General features: G+C 25.5%; 5 non-coding genes across 5 annotated transcripts; 2 read left to right on the top strand and 3 right to left on the bottom strand.

Moving 5' to 3' along the window:
- Positions 1 to 1,018: 1,018 nt before the first annotated feature.
- On the top strand, positions 1,019 to 1,090 carry Trnag-ucc (transfer RNA glycine (anticodon UCC)). Its single transcript has one exon. It is a non-coding gene; the product is annotated as a tRNA-Gly (tRNA).
- Positions 1,091 to 2,512: 1,422 nt separating this feature from the next.
- Positions 2,513 to 2,585, bottom strand: Trnav-aac (transfer RNA valine (anticodon AAC)). The gene has a single exon. It is a non-coding gene; the product is annotated as a tRNA-Val (tRNA).
- A 948-nt stretch (positions 2,586 to 3,533) lies between these two features.
- Trnar-acg (transfer RNA arginine (anticodon ACG)) lies at positions 3,534 to 3,606 on the top strand. The gene has a single exon. It is a non-coding gene; the product is annotated as a tRNA-Arg (tRNA).
- A 371-nt stretch (positions 3,607 to 3,977) lies between these two features.
- Trnar-ccu (transfer RNA arginine (anticodon CCU)) lies at positions 3,978 to 4,050 on the bottom strand. The gene has a single exon. It is a non-coding gene; the product is annotated as a tRNA-Arg (tRNA).
- A 434-nt stretch (positions 4,051 to 4,484) lies between these two features.
- Trnad-guc (transfer RNA aspartic acid (anticodon GUC)) lies at positions 4,485 to 4,556 on the bottom strand. The gene has a single exon. It is a non-coding gene; the product is annotated as a tRNA-Asp (tRNA).
- Between the last annotated feature and the right edge of the window lie 13,386 nt (positions 4,557 to 17,942).

Here is a 17,942-nt window from a genome sequence, read left to right as displayed (position 1 = left end):
CTTTTAACAATGTATAAACTGTAACTTTACTTGTTTTGTGGGTACAATCGCTGTAATCAAATGAAGCTTTATTTTTGTAAACATACAAGAAAAAGCGTCTCGGTTTGTAAGAAATACGTATTTTTTTGTGATTTTTTTAAATAAATTCAATTGAATGTATAAAAATCGTAACTTTTGTTATGATTTTCTTATCAAAAGACACTTGATCAATTAATAAGATGATTAAAGGCGTTTTCACATACACAACTTATAAAACAAATTATGCATATAACTAAATACAAAGATTCATGTTTCGTTATAAAACATCATATAAAATTAATAGTTATCTTTAGTATATAAAACAAACCAAATATATTGCTAATATGATTGCTTAAGTTATTGTCAACAATAGAATTTATGTAAAAAAAAACTATGGAAAAATAAAGATAAATCTTTTATATAGCTTTTTAAATTGCTTGAATTTACCAAACTTTAATATTTACAATTCGATTTATTACATAAGGGTTTACAATTATAAATGATTTGAAAAGCAACAAGCTTGGTTTATAAAGTTAATTTTAAAATTGAAATACAAATTTAAATACAAGTTGACCACTTAAAGTAATTAGTCTATTTACATTATCGTAAAAGTTTTTTCTATACATTATGATTTTGTTTTGTTTCAGATAAAAAAGTTTAAAAGAGTCAATAATAAAAATATTAGTTATTTTTATCAATATAAGGAAAAGTAATAAAGCTTGTAATATCTGCAATACATTCTAAATTCTAGCATCATATCAAGTACAAACAACTTTAATGAAACATAAGTTTAATATTACTTCAAAAAAGATTAAACTTGTTTAAAATATTTAAAGAAAGTTACTTAAATTGTAATTATAGATTAAAGAGCACAAAATTATTTCCAGATATACTGCTAATTGCTAAGCTTTACTGCTGGTTTTATTTAGTGTTTACTGCTTTACACATGGATGGTTTTTAGAAATAATTTATAAACTAAATTTGTTGAATATGATCGCAAGCGTCGATGGTGTAACGGTTAGCATTGGTGCCTTCCAAGCACTAGTTCCGGGTTCGACTCCCGGTCGACGCAATTTTGCTTAGGTTTCTCAATTTAAAATTAAACTATATTTTATTCAAAAACTCAAGTTAAGCCTAAGTTTCTTTTTTAGATTTATTAAAAACTTGTAAGCAGCAAGTATTGCTTATTTTTTTAAAGCTTATAGTTAACTTAAGTAAAGCTAATTTACCTTACTGTACAAGGTAATAAAAGCAAAAAATAAATAACTTACTTTTTAACATACCCTAAACTTTTCTTTACTTATAAAGAAATTTAAATTTATTTTTTGCTTTAAAAAAAATCATCTCAACCTTTATTTTTTATAAAAATAAACGTTTTCACGGTTAAGTTAGTATGTTACACCATATTTAGTTTAGCCAGCCCTTTAAGCTTTAACAACTAACATTAAATCAAAGAATATAAAGTGTAAGTACAAAAGCTTGGTTTAGCGGGCAAGTAAACGTCTTTGCGAGTATCATTTTACATTTTACGGTCTTGTAATTACCACTCTGCGGACCGGGTCCAACCCGCAGGCTGTAAGTTGCCCACCCTATGTTTAACTGTGATGACTAACTATTACTATGTTTAAACAAACTTTGATAACTTTGCTAACTTCAAGTATAGGTTGTTATAAAGTATTGTACAGAAAATCAACACAAAAATGTTCATAAAAAACACAATTCTAGTTTTATAAAATAAACAGTTAAAATGTAACCATGATTTACTCTTAACTAAATGGTCAATAATAAAAATTGACTAACTCAGCTAAAAATTAATTTTTACAATTTAACAAAAACAGCATTTAACAAAATAGTTCAATGTAAAGTTTTAATAAAATAATTCCAATTAGACGCTTAATTTGTATGTTTATTGTTGTATGTTATTGTTTTTTAAAACTTATGATGCAATGGTGGACTTTTAAAGCAAATATAAGCATTGACAAAGTAATATTTGTAGCTATACTGAGCACATAAGTGAAAAATAATTTATAAGCTTCACAAACCGATTTAAAATACATGCATTGTTGGTTCAGTGGTAGAAGTCTCGCCTGCCACGCAGGAGGCCCGGGTTCGATTCCCGGACAATGCATTTTTGTCTGAAAATCGGTTTAATGCTTAAAATTCATTAATCAGAAATAAAAACTTTTGAATAACATTTTTATTCTCCAGAACTACTTTTACTTACTTTTATAATGCTTCTATACAAATAATAGAAAAAAGTATATAAAACTTACTTTATTAAAATTTATAGCTTAAAAACATTTGATTACATTTAATGGCAAAATAAAATTATTGACTTCTTATACGTTAATATATGTAAGTAGTCAAAGTTTGATATAATTTGTTTTTTCAGTAATCATTAACACAGAAAAAATAGATGGTAGTTAGATTATCTTAGTTGTGTAATATGCGTTTTTGGCAGGATAATCAACAATTTTATTTTTTGAATAAAGCATGTTTCCGCCCGGGCTCGAACCGGGGACCTTTCGCGTGTTAGGCGAACGTGATAACCGCTACACTACGGAAACTTGTGCTTAGATGCAGCTAATTGCGTTTATATACTAATAACAAACCGACAAGGGCTTCTATATAGTATTTTACAGCACACTTAAACCAGAATATAACTTTATCTTAGCATCAAATTAACGTAGCTTTTATTTGAAACTTTTCATTCTGTTTTAACAAATACATTTTGTATATATACTATAAAAAACACGTGTAGGTTTATATACGAAGTTCTATCTTAAAAAACCACAACCTTTTAATAACAAAGTGTTTTAAAATTCAAACTTAAGTATTTATCAAACACTTAAAACTTTCTTCATTTTTTCGAAGTACCTTTTAAAAAGTAAGAATTTATATGCAAGTTACCTGTAAAATATAATTTTATATATAAATCTAGTTTTGTAACTTTTATCAACTATATTTTGTTTTTAATTGTAATTGGAATTCGTTAAAACATATAACGACTTATACTTGTTAATAAAAATATATACTTGATTGTAACCCTTATAGTTTTATTTTTTACTCTGTACATTCTATATACACACGGCGAAAAATAGTTTCCAATACTAATAGAAAGCAAGTTTTTCGGCGTAAATTGTTATCAAAATTGATGTACATACAAAATAATAATCAAGTTTGACGTAGCAATTAAAGTTTGACTGTTGGTAATAAAATTTATGGTTAAGTTTAAGTAATAAATATCCAAAAAAATAATTCTTTTGAATAGCATTATTTTCTAGTAAAATAAAAGAAACCGAAAAGAGTTCATTAATAAGTTTTGAGCCAATAAATAAGACTTACAACTGAACTTAAAAGCTAACAGCGATATAATCTCAGTTAACAGCCAATTATAATTGTGACGTAGCGATTTAGCCGAATTTATTTGCTTCGAACTGTATAGTTGAGAGAATATTTCACGGGCGCATTAAAACTTAACATTTATAAACGCAAATATGACAATGTAATAGACCGGCCGCGTGGCCCAATGGATAAGGCGTCCAGCTACGAACCGGAAGATTGTGGGTTCGAGTCCCATCGTGGTCACTATTTTGATTGTATTTATTGAACCTTAATTATTAATCTGTAAATCTTTAAGGTTTGGATTCGATGAATTAATTTTGTATATATTTACTCTATACTTTTTACTTTTATTAAAATTGTTAAAGTAGCTTGTTTTCAGTTAAAAATTTTGCTAAGAAAAATTGCAAAAAAGGCGCAATTTTTCAGCATACAAATTTCAATAACTTATTATTTACGATAACAGAAGTGTCCTCCATATAACAACGATATAAACTATTGTTTTAAAGGAGTTTTTTCAGTTAATATGTTTAATAAATTATATAAAAATCATTAATATACACATTTATTATTAACAGTTTACAAGTCATGTGTAAATTGAAATTACATTTCGAAAAAGACCACGCCGGGACTCGAACCCGGAATCTTCTGATTAGGAGTCAGACGCCTTATCCATTAGGCCACGCAGTCACTTGCAATGAAATTAATTTTAGAGAATATAAAACTAATATTGTTTTGTTGCCTGTCTGCCTGATGTAGAATTTATAACAATAGCCTAAGGTAAGACCTTACCAAACGATATTTTTTTATAAACTAAACCCAAGAAATTTAACTGAAAAACATTGAAGCTAAGCTACTTAACTTGGCTGCCTTTTTTATCACTATTAAAGATAATAACATACTTATGTATTCAATATTAGTTCATAGATTTAAAAATAAACTGAGGCCAGCATGTATAAAATTTCAAATTTATTATTAATTAATTTAATATACTAAACGTCGTTGTTATGGTTTAGGTGCCTAGTAACGGATATTAATTTTAATTAATTTATTATGATATAGATTTTTATTGTTTTTATCAACAGTAGAGAGATCTTTAAACAAAATTATAAATTTTTAAAAACCTCCCCGTCGGGGAATCGAACCCCGGTCGCCCGCGTGACAGGCGGGAATACTCACCACTATACTAACGAGGACTTGTCGAAATGTGACTTATTGTGTATATAAACCTATCATGCTTACAAACATCACTTCGGTTTAAGCATACTTGTTTACAATTAAAAGCTTTTCAGCTTTATACCTTGAAATTTGTACTAACAGTATTAAAGCAGTTAACAACTTTCTAAGCAAACTTAGATATTTATTCTGTTTATTAAACTACTTATGGTGATTAATTTATTTTAATTACTACAAGTTAAATAAAACTTTGTTAAAAACTTAAAAGTAACTCAAAATATATTAACTAAAGTGTTTTATAAAGTTTTAACTGACAAACTTCAGGTTTAAACAGTTAATAACAAAAGTAACAATTATTTTTAATACTAATTAGAAAATCTTTTTCAGTAGATTCATTTAGCATATGGCATTATTTTATAAAGTTATAGTTTGTAAAATTCTTTATTAACCGTTTGCAACTTATTATTAACAGATTACTCATTTTATTTTTTTTTATTTCACTAAGTTTTTCAAAGATATACTAGTTTCATTGCCAAGTGGTGAATTTTAAATGAATGTAAATATCTATCTTATGAATAGATGAGTGTTAATAATAAATTACAAATGGTATGTAAATACGTTTAAAAACCTTCCTTTTAATAGTAATTAGTTGTAAAGTTTAAAAAAATATAAGTTTACAAGGTTTTTTTAAGCATTAATCTATAAAGTTCTGTTGAGCATAAGTTTATAAAATTTTGTTTCACACAAGTTTTTAAAGTTTTAGTACTTTATTTTAAATAAGTTAGTAATTTTTTTTATAATTGGACTATAAAGTTTTATTAAAAATAAACTTATAAATTTTATAATAACAAGATTATAAGTTTTCAACATAAGTTCATAAAGTGTTAATATACATGAGTTTGAAAAATTTTAATAAAAACTAGATTAAAAAGTTTTATTGCACATATGTTTATAAAGTTTTATAATAATTTATAATAAACCAACAATATAGAACATTATCAAAATAATTTTGTAAGTTTTATTAAATAGAAATCTAAAAGCTTTTAACAAATAAAAGTTTTTAAACTTTTACTCAACTCGAGTTATTAAAACTTTATTGAACATAAGTTTTAAAAGTGTTTGAGTGAAGTTTTATTCTTTTAGTTTGTAAAGTATTAATTAGATTAACTTTGTCACCTTTTACTAAACATTATCTATAAAGTTTTAGTAAGTTGAAGCTTTTAAGTTTTTATAAAAAATATGTACAATTTTTTTTTCAAGAAATGCATGAGAACAGGTTAAATGTGCACGATGACACTGTGTCCTGATTAGATTGACTTTTTGTTTCACACCACAATGTGACTGAAAAATCAAATAACTAAGCTATCAAATGGTATAATTCAATATAGTTTACTAATGAAATAGAACATAATAACGAGTTATCCTACCTTGATGTACTGGATAAATGACAAAATACTGAATTTGTGACATTTGTTTTCAGAAAAGAAACTTTTACTGGTAATTATTTGACTTTTCAGTCACATTGTGGTGTGAAGCGAAAAGTCAATCTAATCAGGACATTGTGTCATCGTGCACATATAATCTGTTAACCTCAATTCTTTGAAGAAGGTTACAATTGAATAAAAACCTTAGTTGGATAGGAATGAATAAAAAGAACTATTAAATCTCACCTAAATGAGTTAAAAAGAAATGAGATAGTTAAACCAGAAAAATGTGAAATCACCTTGAAAATTCCGAACATAAGTTTTATTGAACGCAAACTTATAACGTTTTTTTTTTTAATTTTTTATTAAAGTTTGTTTATAAATTTTAACTAGAATAACATATTTAAAATTCTTAAGCCATATGCTTATAAACGTACAATATGTCTAATATATTTTGTTGTTTAGTTTCAGAAATGTCGTCTTTTTGTATTAATATAATAAAACACTATAAAATTTTTGTTTTCGTAAACACTACACAAAAATTGTTTAGTGCAGTCTTACTAATTTATTGATATTTGCTAAGACCGGATTTTTTCCCATTGAAACCTGGTAAAAATAGAATAATTAGTTTTCACTTTTATTATTGCTTAAATAATTTTATATAAATTACTTTTATATATTATGTTTTTTTTGCTATCGTTAGTGAAATAAATACCTACATGATTTTATATCATAATTTTCATTTATAATTAAAATTCTGCATAACAAAAAGTTGTTGTAACCAGGTTTCGAATCTGGGTTGTCACGGCCACGACGTGAATTACTAATCACTTAAACGATTACAGCGGAATGTTCTTAAACCGGGATTGAGCCCGGGCCGCCTGGGTGAAAGCCAGGAATCCTAACCACTAGACCATGTAGGACTTGTTAATGCAATGCTTATCGCATTTTTATTCTAAAAATAATTGCATCGTGACGTAATAACAAACTACATTGCAATTAAGTAATGCATCAATTTATAGAATTTTACTTATGGGTAGAAAATCGAATAGTTATATGTTGATGAATGGATTGCATAAATTGGTTTTTAATTTCTCTGTTCTTAAAATAAAAGCACTGCTAAATTAAAAACAGTAATTATTACTTTTACAACCGTATCGTTTTTTGTTGGTTTTTAATAAAATTTTCATCATCAAAAATTTTATTGTTGAATAATTTTAGAATAACAACTTTTATAGCATTAACTAAACTAAAATTAAAAGTTAAGACGATTGGCTACGATTAGAAAGTTAATTTAGTAATGAATGAATTTTCGATTTGTAAAACTTATATAATAACATCAATTTCTTATAGCTCATAAGAAACATTAAGAATATTTTTGACTGATTGGTTAGTAAACTTTAGATTTCGACTTAATAAAAATCCTACTCTATTTACTTATTTGTTTTTTTCGCTAATGTTTTATAATAATTAATACATTATAGAACAAGCCCATTCTACCTCAAGAATCAACAAAAACACAATTATCACACATAAAAAAGTTTTTAACTACCGATATGTAATTTTTTTATAAACATTAAGTTTTTAATTAATAAATTACTTAATACTCAAACAATATTTACATTTGTATGTACTAAGTTTTATTAATTTACAGTTTTTACTACAAAATAATTTATATAAAAAAATAGCTTTTTCAAATAACTTTTAAAATATAAAAATATTTGTAAAAAAATCCAATACAGCCATAATAAAGAAAAAAATTTCGAAGCTGTATTTATTAGCATTTTGAAAAAAACATTAAAATTTTGATCCCCTTTCATTAGAAAAAAAATAATTAAAATTTTTAAGAAACACACTTTTAAAAATTACAAACAGCTTGTAAGAAGCGGACTTTTGAAATAAAACCATATAGAAACCAATTATCAAAATAAAAAATTCATTCTTTTTCTTCTCAACTTATTTCATTTAAAGATCAAAATTACCAGTTGTCATACTCAAAAACTCAATGTTAACAATAAAAATTGTCATACCATTTGTTTAGAGTTTTAATAAGTATATGTAGCTTGCACTATGATTAAAATTAAATTTATTTCAAAAATTATCAATTTTTTTTTATATCATTGAGTAATTAATAGCAATCAAAGCGCGCTATGACAATTTATTAACCAAAAATCAGTCTATCTCCTAAAAACCTACCTCTTTTAAGGACAATACTGAATCTTTAATTTTCTAAATTATTAATAAAAAAAATAAAAAACTAGAGTATAAATTTTTTAACGATTGTTGAGCAATAACACTATACTATAAAGAAAAATTAATAAATTTATTGATAAACATTTACTAAATATCAAAACAAGATTAATTATAAGCACTTAAAAAACATCAACTTAGCTGATTAAATGAAAAAAAACATGAATCAGCTGGAGTTATTAAAAATTAAAAAAAAGAGCAAATTTTAGCTAGCATTTTAGTAAAAATCATAGAATATCTAACTACTTGCTGTTACACTGGCAAGATGTAGATTAATTTAACAAATACAGCAACATTTAATACAACTCATGTAGTTATAACAAAACAACACAGACAAGATAAAGAAATTTCGTACTACAAAAATGTTAAAGGCAGACGTGTATACACTAACTAGTCTCGTAAGGCTTCAACCTCACTATTCCACCTTCTTGTGCTTGAGTGTCCCTACTTTGCAAATGGACTGGTGGTTGGGATCAAGTAGCTTTCACATCTGTAAAAAAAGTTGTAATTTTATAAAAAATAAATGAGGTAAAGATTATAATACAAGAGTAAATAAAAGCAAAAAAATCTTTATCATTGAAATTTTAATACTGTCAACCAAAATTACTTTCTATTTTGCTAAACATAAAATATCACTTTAACTTCTTAGAATTTATCATCAATACAATGCTTAAATCGTTTGTAAAACTTAAACTTCAGTTGATTAAAAAATTATATAAACACATAACAATTAACTGCGACATTTTCTTGCTCAAAATAAAATTTCAATTTAAATTTCTAATTTTTCACCAAAACAATGCTTCACTCGTTTGCACAGCTTAAAATACGAATTTAGGTTAAATAATAAAACCTCATTCTAACCGACCATAAATTGTATGTAATAAATTTCCCCTTACTTCACTGATCACGTTCTGCTGGTGACCAACTTCATCTTGAGCTTGATGACTGATCTTGCTGTAGAAAGAATTGCTGGTGTCCGTCAGTTCTTAACCTTTTCGCACGTCAGTTCGCGCACGGCCTGCGAATTTATATCGGGTTTGTTTTAAAGTGACGAGGCCATTAAAATGTTATTTTAATGCATAGTTTTTTATTATAACTAAAGTAACATTTTAGTCTTAACTGTCTGTTGTTAATTATGCTGCTAAATTAGCATGGAATAGAATGTTTGTTAAGTTGATTTTATTTAAAATTTTAATAAAAAGGAGTTGACATTGTTTTAGTCTCAAATTTTTGTCGCTAGTTATGTTGTTAGCATAGAATAGTGGTACTACTTTTTCAATTTTTTTATTCAATATTATCTACAAACCAACTGCTCACAACAACAACGTCATGTTGTTAACTCAGCCTAAAACAACTGTGCTAATTTTTCAAAATTGCTAGAAAATTTCAATATCTCAACTCTTACCTCCAGCCAGCCGAAATTGAGCAACTTCTTGGTTTTCAACTCACCGTTCCACATCCGTTTCCATGTATGAAGTTTGACTGGCTTTCGAACGTGAGTTGGATTGAAGTTCAGATTTTTATCATCATTTGGTTGGACTTCTTCATTCACCGGTGACTTCTTCAAAGCCGCTTCAGTACCGACCCGGTTGCTGACTGTTGTTGCCGTTTCCACCAATGTGTGTATCAGTTGTTTTGTGATATATTTTCAATTGTTTAACCTCGTGAACTTTCATTTACTTTCAGTTTTTTTTCATTGATTTTTGTAGAATAATATAAATAGAATAAAATATGTAACTAAAGTCATAAAAAGGTAAATATAGATATTTTAAGAAACATGTTGTTTAATAGCTGTAATGAGTCCTGTTTTTTATAGTTAATAAATAATAATAAAATCAGTCTATCTCCTCAAAACCTACCTCTTTTAAGGATAATACTAAATCTTTAATTTTCTAAATTATAAATAAAAAAAAGAGTATAACATTTTTAACGATTATTGAGCAATAACACTTTATTATAAAGAAAAACTAATTAAATATATAGATAAACATAAACTGAATACCAAAACAAGATTAATTCTAAGCACTTAAAAAACATCAACTTAGCTGTTTAAATGAAAAAAAAAAAGAATCAGCCGGAGTTATTAAACACAGACAAAAAAGAGCAAATTTTAGCTAGCATTTCAGTTAGTATTATAAGTTATCTATTTATTTGCTGTACACTGGCAAGATACAGATTAATTTAACAAATACAGCAACCTTTAATACAACTCATGATGTTATTATCACAAAACAACACAGACAAGATAAAGAAATTTCTTACTCCAAAAATGTTAAAGGCAGACGTGTATACACTAACTAGTCTGGTAAGGCTTCAACCTCACTATTCCACCTTCTTGTGCTTTAGTGTCCCTACTCTGCAAATGGATTGGTGGTGGAGAGTTACGTAGCTTTTACATCTGTAAAAAAAGTTGTAGTTTTATAAAAAATAAATGAGGTAAAAACTACAAAACAAGAGTAAATAAAGGCAAAAAAAAGTCTTAATATTTATACTGACTATCAATGAAATTTTTATATTGTCAAACAAAGTTATTTTGTATTTTGCTAAACACAAAATTTCACTTTAACTTCTTAGAATTTATCATCAATACAATTCTAAATCGTTTGTAAAACTTAAACTTCAGTTGATTAAAAAATTATATTTTCACATAACATTAACTTGAAAATTTCACTTTAAATTTATAATTTTTTACCAAAACAATGCTTCACTCATTTGGACAGCTTGAAATACGAATTTAGGTTAATAAATAAAACCTTATTCTAACCGATCATAAATTGTATGTAATAAATTTCCCTTACTTGACTGGTCACGTTCTGCTGGTGACCAACTTCATCTTGAGCCTGATGGCTGATCTTGCTGTAGAAAGAACTGCTGGTGTCCGTCAGCTCTTAACCTTTTCGCACGTCAGTTCGCGCACGGCCTGTGAACTTGTATCGGGTTTGTTTTAAACTGACGAGGCCATTAGACTGTTATTTGAACACATAGTTATTTATTATAACCAAGTTATTGTTTAAGTCTTAACTGTCTGTTGGTAATTATGCTGCTAAATTAGGATGGAATAGAATGTTTGTAAAGTTCTTTTTATTTAAAATTTTAATAAAGAGGCGTTGAAATTGTTTTAGTCTTAAAATTTTGTCGCTAGTTATGTTGTTAGCATGAAATAGTGGTATTATGTTAATTTTTTTTTATTAAATATTATTTAAAAACCAACTGCTCACAACAACTATGCCATGTTGATAACTCAGCATAAAACAACTGTGTTAATTTTTTAAAGTTGTTAGAAAATTCAACATCTTAACTCTTACCTCCAGCCAGCCGAAATTGAGCAACTTCTTGGTTTTCAACTCACCGTTCCACACCGTTTCGATGTATGAAGTTTGACTGGCCTTCGAACGTGAGTTGGCTTGAAGTTTAGATTTTATCATCATTTGGTTGGAAATTTTCACCAAAGACTTCTTCCAAGCCGCTCTAGGCCCAGCCCAGTTGTTGGATGTTGTTGCCGTCTTCACCAATCTATGTATCAGTTGTTTTTTGATAAATTTTCAATTGTTTAACCACGTGAAGTTTCACTTACTTTCAGTTTGTTTTCATTGATTTTTGTAGAACAATATACATAAAATAAAATATGTAAGTTAACTCTTATAAAAGGTAAATATAGATATTTAAAGAATACATGTTGTTTAATAGCTGAATTTGGTCTTGTTTTTTTAGTGAATAAAAAAAATCTACTATGTTTGATCTCTTTGTGTAAAAAAAACTGATTTGTACGATATACTTAAAAAATTATTCAGTATAAACTTATAAAGTAATCAAGATAAGGATCTTAAAAAGCTGTTATATTGTTAAAAACATATTAAAAGTAATTTTTATTAGAGTTTGAAAAAAAAAATAAATAGTTTAAACAGTAGTCATAATTTAATTCATTTATTAACTTCATATCAATAAGATGGTTTGTTGTAAGTTTTAAAACCTGTATTGGTCAAATAATAAACAAAGGTTGAAATAATCAAAGTTTTCAACTTGCATTACTAAACTAGTTATCAAACTTTATTATAGTTTTTAAAGTAACGCAGCACTTTTATAAAGAGTATTACCTTCAATCAGAATAAAAAACAATTGAAAATGTAAGTTATTTAACCACTACCATTTAAATCATCAAAACAAAATTTTATTGATATTTGTTTAATAACAGTCAAATATAGGCAAAAATAAAGATTGTAGTTCCTTTGCAATTTAAATTGGTTATACTTAGATAGGTTAGAAAATATAGTTTACAAACAATTACAGCACACAGTAAACATGAAAAGATTAAATCGAAAATTTGTTGATGAAAAATAAATAAAAGCAAAAAAAAAAAAAAGAAAACAACAATGGCTTACAAATTTTGATTGTCATCTTCTTTTATCTCACGACATTGTTGTTAATGTATAATATGATAATTGCTAATTAATGCCAATTGATGGGCTACCAGGGATCAAAGTCTAAAATAAGTATGATGTTTAACAGTCTTAAAAAGAACAATTTTAATTAGTTAAGTACAATCTGATAATAATATTAAAAGTTAGTTTATTTTATTAAACAATATATGAAAGGTATTACGTACTTGCAATATTCTTTTTAAACAGATACTAAAAATTAAATCACCACAAAATTTAAAAAAATCTAATTTAATTTCATGTAAATCATATCAAAGTTTAGTTAACATTTGTAAACTTATAAAATACTCTAGAAGTTAGTTGAAAAATACACCAAATCATATAGGTTATAAAACATTTTTTTATTAACCTTAAAACTATGGGGTTTTTAATTTTAAATATTTTTTTTTTAATTTATGTAATTAAAAAGTAACAACATATAATAAAACAAATAAAACAAAATTTATAAAGTAAACAAAAAATATATATTTCAGATATTCTTATATTTTAAAAGCATCAAAAAACATCTAAAGTTTCTGGACTGCTCTATCACCTTTTAAAACGAGCAAATGTTAGTTTTTTGTGTTAAAATAAGAAACAGAGAATGTTAAGTTAAACAGAACTTATAAACAAACATAATTTAAACGAAAATACCAACTTATGATTAATGTGAACATATTCTAGTAATTAATAAATTTGTTGTTTATTAGTTGAAAAGGGCTTACCTTATACGTTTACATTTATCATTTGTGATTATTGGACCTTACCTGAAGACCATTATCCATTTTTAGTATTATCTTGATCCAAATTTATTTCTTTTGCTAAATTAACTATAAAAAAAATCAGAATAAATTATAGTATACATTTAAAGGCAATTAAAATAAATAGGTAAAAAATTATCAAGTGTAAAAAATAACTTGATAAATGAAATTAGCAATCTTAAACTTTATATTTAGATTGATTTTTATAATTGATTAACAAATGGTAGACAGTTTTAAATTAATATATAATTTGAATATTATTTGAACCATTTATATCTAGAATATAACTAGGGCTTGAACAAAATAATTCATTTTAGTACTTTACTAAAGTGTATTTAGTAAACAATATAAAGATTAAATGAACAACTTATGAGCTATAATATTTTATTATTTTAACTATTTAAGTATATTATTGGGAATTTTAGATTTAAATCACTATGAAAGCATAAAGTTTAAAGAGTAAATAAAATTTCATTGTTTTCTAATCCCATAACAGTAATTATACTTTAAATTTTCAAATTGGTAACATTTTGTTAGAAGCTTGAAAGTATAAACAAAATTGTTTTCAATCAAAGTTTAAAACTTGTGTTGTTACAATAGTTATTAAAATTTATATTATATTCACACTTAATAAAGCTAATTATATTTTTTAGCAAACATTAATGCAAGGCATATATATGCAAGGTTGTATATGTAAAGTGTTCTTAAAACGAGTAAACACTTTAAAGTTGAATTATTTTATAAGTCTAATAAAAACACACATTCTAGCAGCTAAAAACTCAAATGTTTATTCTAATTTACTTATAAAATCAAATTTTTTTATATATCTTAATCATATTTGAATATTTCACTATTGTTAGTTTAAAGAAAGTAATGGTAGCTAGACTAAACAAAATCAGTGTGAACAGTTTTTAACACACTCTGTATGTTCTTAAGTTCTTATTTTTAGCAAGTATCTAAAGAAGAATTTGAATTACAATTTTTACTAAAATTTTTATTTGCTACTTCATATAAAAATTATAAAATGTTCACTTTGTTTTAAACTTGATAAATAAGTTTTGTGTTTTTAAATTTTAAGTTTTTTTATTTACATTAAACGTTTTAGTACTTTTTATATTTTAAAACTGTAAAAGTTACTTGGTTTAATTTTTCCCAGATAAAGTTTATAATAGTTTATGACAAAGATTTTTTACAATTAATTAACCACCTTTAATGTTTAGAATTCTTTTTGTAGTTTTATACAGCATAATAATAAAAATCTAAACATTTGTTTAGACAAAACAGCTTTACTAAACTCATTATTACTTAAAAAAGGTAATAAAAAGGTTGTGCACACATATAATATTTCCTAGTACTTTAGGGGTATAAATTGTGATAAATATACTAATCTTTTAAGAAACACCTGTCTACAATCCAATTTTTCACTGTAACACTAAAATTTGTGTTTTTATTCAAAGCAGTGATGTTGTATAAACTGGGTTCAGCAACTTCTTGTTAGACTTGTGATTCAGAGAGATCTTATGTAAAAAAGAAAAGTTCACGGTCTAATATTTTATTAATTTTTATGTAAAACAAACTGATAATAAACAATAAAAACATGTTCACAATAAATTTATAAGAAAAAGTCTATTTATTACACAAGTTCTAAGCAATGGTAAGAAAACTGCACAAATGGCAAAAGTATAGGTAGCAACCACGCACTTTGGCTTGCAAAAGTTAATTTTGAAACTTACATCAGATATTCCAGGGTTTTAAATGAATAGTGAAAACTTAAGTGGCCAGCTAATATTATTATTTTTTAAATATACCCCACTCCCACCAAATCCTTGCCAACCTCTGACTCAAGCAAACATCCTCAATCTCTCATTGATATTTACTGCAAAAGTTTTAGGAAACTTTATGATTGCTGAAGAAAAAAAAGTATTAATAACTAAAGGTAAAGTTTAAACCTGTCACTTATTCCTATATATTGTTCATAATATAAGTCATAAAAAACATTTTAATTGATTCATCATTTTTCCACCCTGCTCTGATGCCATAACTTGTATTATTTTTAAGATTTACTCATTTCTTAAGTAATCTTTTGTTTGCGTTATTTTATGTTGTGTGCCAGAATTAATTAAATTTCAACAAAAATAATAATTTAACAAAGTTTGTAGTTATTAGAATGGTGGTCTTTTTATTACCCCTATGCAATGATCAATTGCTAGCAACAGTTTTTTCAACTAGAAAAAAATTAGCTAATTGAATAAAATGTGGTTTATATTAAGTACACTACAATGCTTATTAAAAGATCATTTTATTAAAATTTAAATATAATGATATTTTTATTTTTTCTCAGTATACTTATTCCCAATTACTAAGCCCTCCATGACAAAATTGAATATTTTAACCCTTGAATTTTTTTCATGACAAAATAAGGAATGTAAAATTTAAAATTTATTAAATTATTTTGAGCTGGCAAAACCTTCAATTGTAAAAGATCGAGATTTCGCAAGATCTTAAAGTAGTTTTTTAATAAAAACAATTTTATTTTTTATAAAGATCTTAAATTTAGAGACTAATAATGTTTTGCTTTAAAATGTTATTACATTTACTGTTTTTGTTTCTTTGCTTTATCTTTATTATTACTTCTTTTATCTTCATGTGCAAGTGCTAGCACTTAAATCTTTTTTATTAAGCTTTAACTTGTTCTTTGTATAAAATAAGTTTTAAACGAAAAAATTAAATAATAATACTACTTTTGTTGTAAAACACAATACAGTTATACTGAAAATAATTAGGCTAACAATGTTCGTGCCCAAGCAGCACATTAAAAAAAATTAATGTAATTATTTATTAAAGTTATTATTAGCAGAAGCTTTATGTTTTACATATGTAAAAAGAGAATGTTATCAGTAACATTGTTACCACTCTTTATTAAAATTAGTCTTAAATGACTATAAATTGTATTGACTCATCCTGAGTTTTATAAATCATAAAAAAAGTGAAAATACTTTTCAAGATCAAAGATAAAAACCTAGTTCTCTAACAAATTGAAACTTTAAATTTAAAAATGTTGAAACTAAACGAACTAAATCTTAACAAAATCTAGAATAAAACTGACATGAGATTTTCAGAAGTATTATAACTATCTTGAGTTCATTATATGAGAAACTAACTGACCTGAGTCATTGTGATTTATTTTAAAACTTACAATAGTTACCCTTAGTGTGCAGGATCACTGCAGTAAAACCAAATGGTAAGTTAAACCCTAAATAGCTGAAAAGGGTGAAACAAATGGATTTGGAATGCAGTATTCACTTTAATTTTTTACTCGATTTAAATAGTTTCATATATCCTTTAGATTTTAGGCATTTTTAAGTGTAAATCAGACGAAAAGTTTTAAATAAACTTTAAAACAAAAACACTGAAATAAGATAGTTTTTTTTTTAAATATTAATATATTAAACTTTTAAAATGTTAAACTAAGCATGCTTAAAAAAGTACATAGCTTTGTACAAGTAAGTAGTGGCAATTATTCAAGATCAATAAACTGTTAGTTATAAATTTTGTGACCATTGATTTATCAACTTCTGCCTGGTCATAATAATAATTTCTTGATCAGAAAACTTAACTTTCTGGAATTATAAATTTTACCTTCAAAGTTTTATGCAAAAAAAAAACTCAGCAATGAGCTAAAAAATAATGATATTATCAATTTAAAAAAAAAAATTTTTGTACAAAATTTCGGAGAAATCAAAGAAAACTAAGATTCAGTTAAAATAAAAGTGGGAACCACCTTACATAAAATTAAAAAGTAAAACCTCTTTTTTGTATTTTATCTGATTTAAAAGTATCTAATTAGTACAAATACTGTTGAAACAAACTCTAAACTTGTAACTGTTTACTATTGTTCTTGTTGATCTAAACACATTATAATAAGCTAGATAAAAAACTACCTATTAGTGTTATAGAAATTTTGTTATTTTAATAAGAGAACAATTTTTGAAGTATAGATTACAACAAATGAAATATTTCTTATTTTAATTAATATGAACAATATAAATTTAACAAAAATCACGAGTAAAATACGAGTTAACCAATAAAAAAATGATATAAGGTGTATCAGCTTAATCCCAACTGAATTCTACAGTTAATAATCATGCTGGTTGTAAAAATCTAGCCACTGTTGAACATCTGAAATTTCAAACTAGCCAGAGCATGTTTACTACAGGGTTGACGCTCTTTGAGTGAAATATCTTCCTTGGGTGACCAGAAACTTCCCTGAATAACCTTAAACTTCCCTGAGTTATTTTCAAAACCTTAAAATTTTTATCATATATTAAAAAGATAAAATGTTAAGTCTAAAAATATTGAAGAACTAGCCGCAAGGCTAATAATTTTCTAAATAAGCACTTGAAAATTAATAAAAGTAACTTTTTTGAACAAAATATTGAAACTGGATTAAGTAAATTTTATTCTAGATCTAGAAAAAAATTTCTCTGAGATTTTTTAAAAAACCTTAAAACTTCCCTGAAATTTAAAAAAAAAAAACAAAAATGCTTTGAGTTTCC

This window comes from Thalia democratica, chromosome 5 (genome assembly GCF_965202585.1).
Source record: "Thalia democratica chromosome 5, ktThaDemo2.hap1.1, whole genome shotgun sequence".
Taxonomy (NCBI): Eukaryota; Metazoa; Chordata; class Thaliacea; order Salpida; family Salpidae; genus Thalia; species Thalia democratica.
Note: the sequence above shows the minus strand (reverse complement) of the source record. Positions and strands in the feature narration are given on the sequence as shown.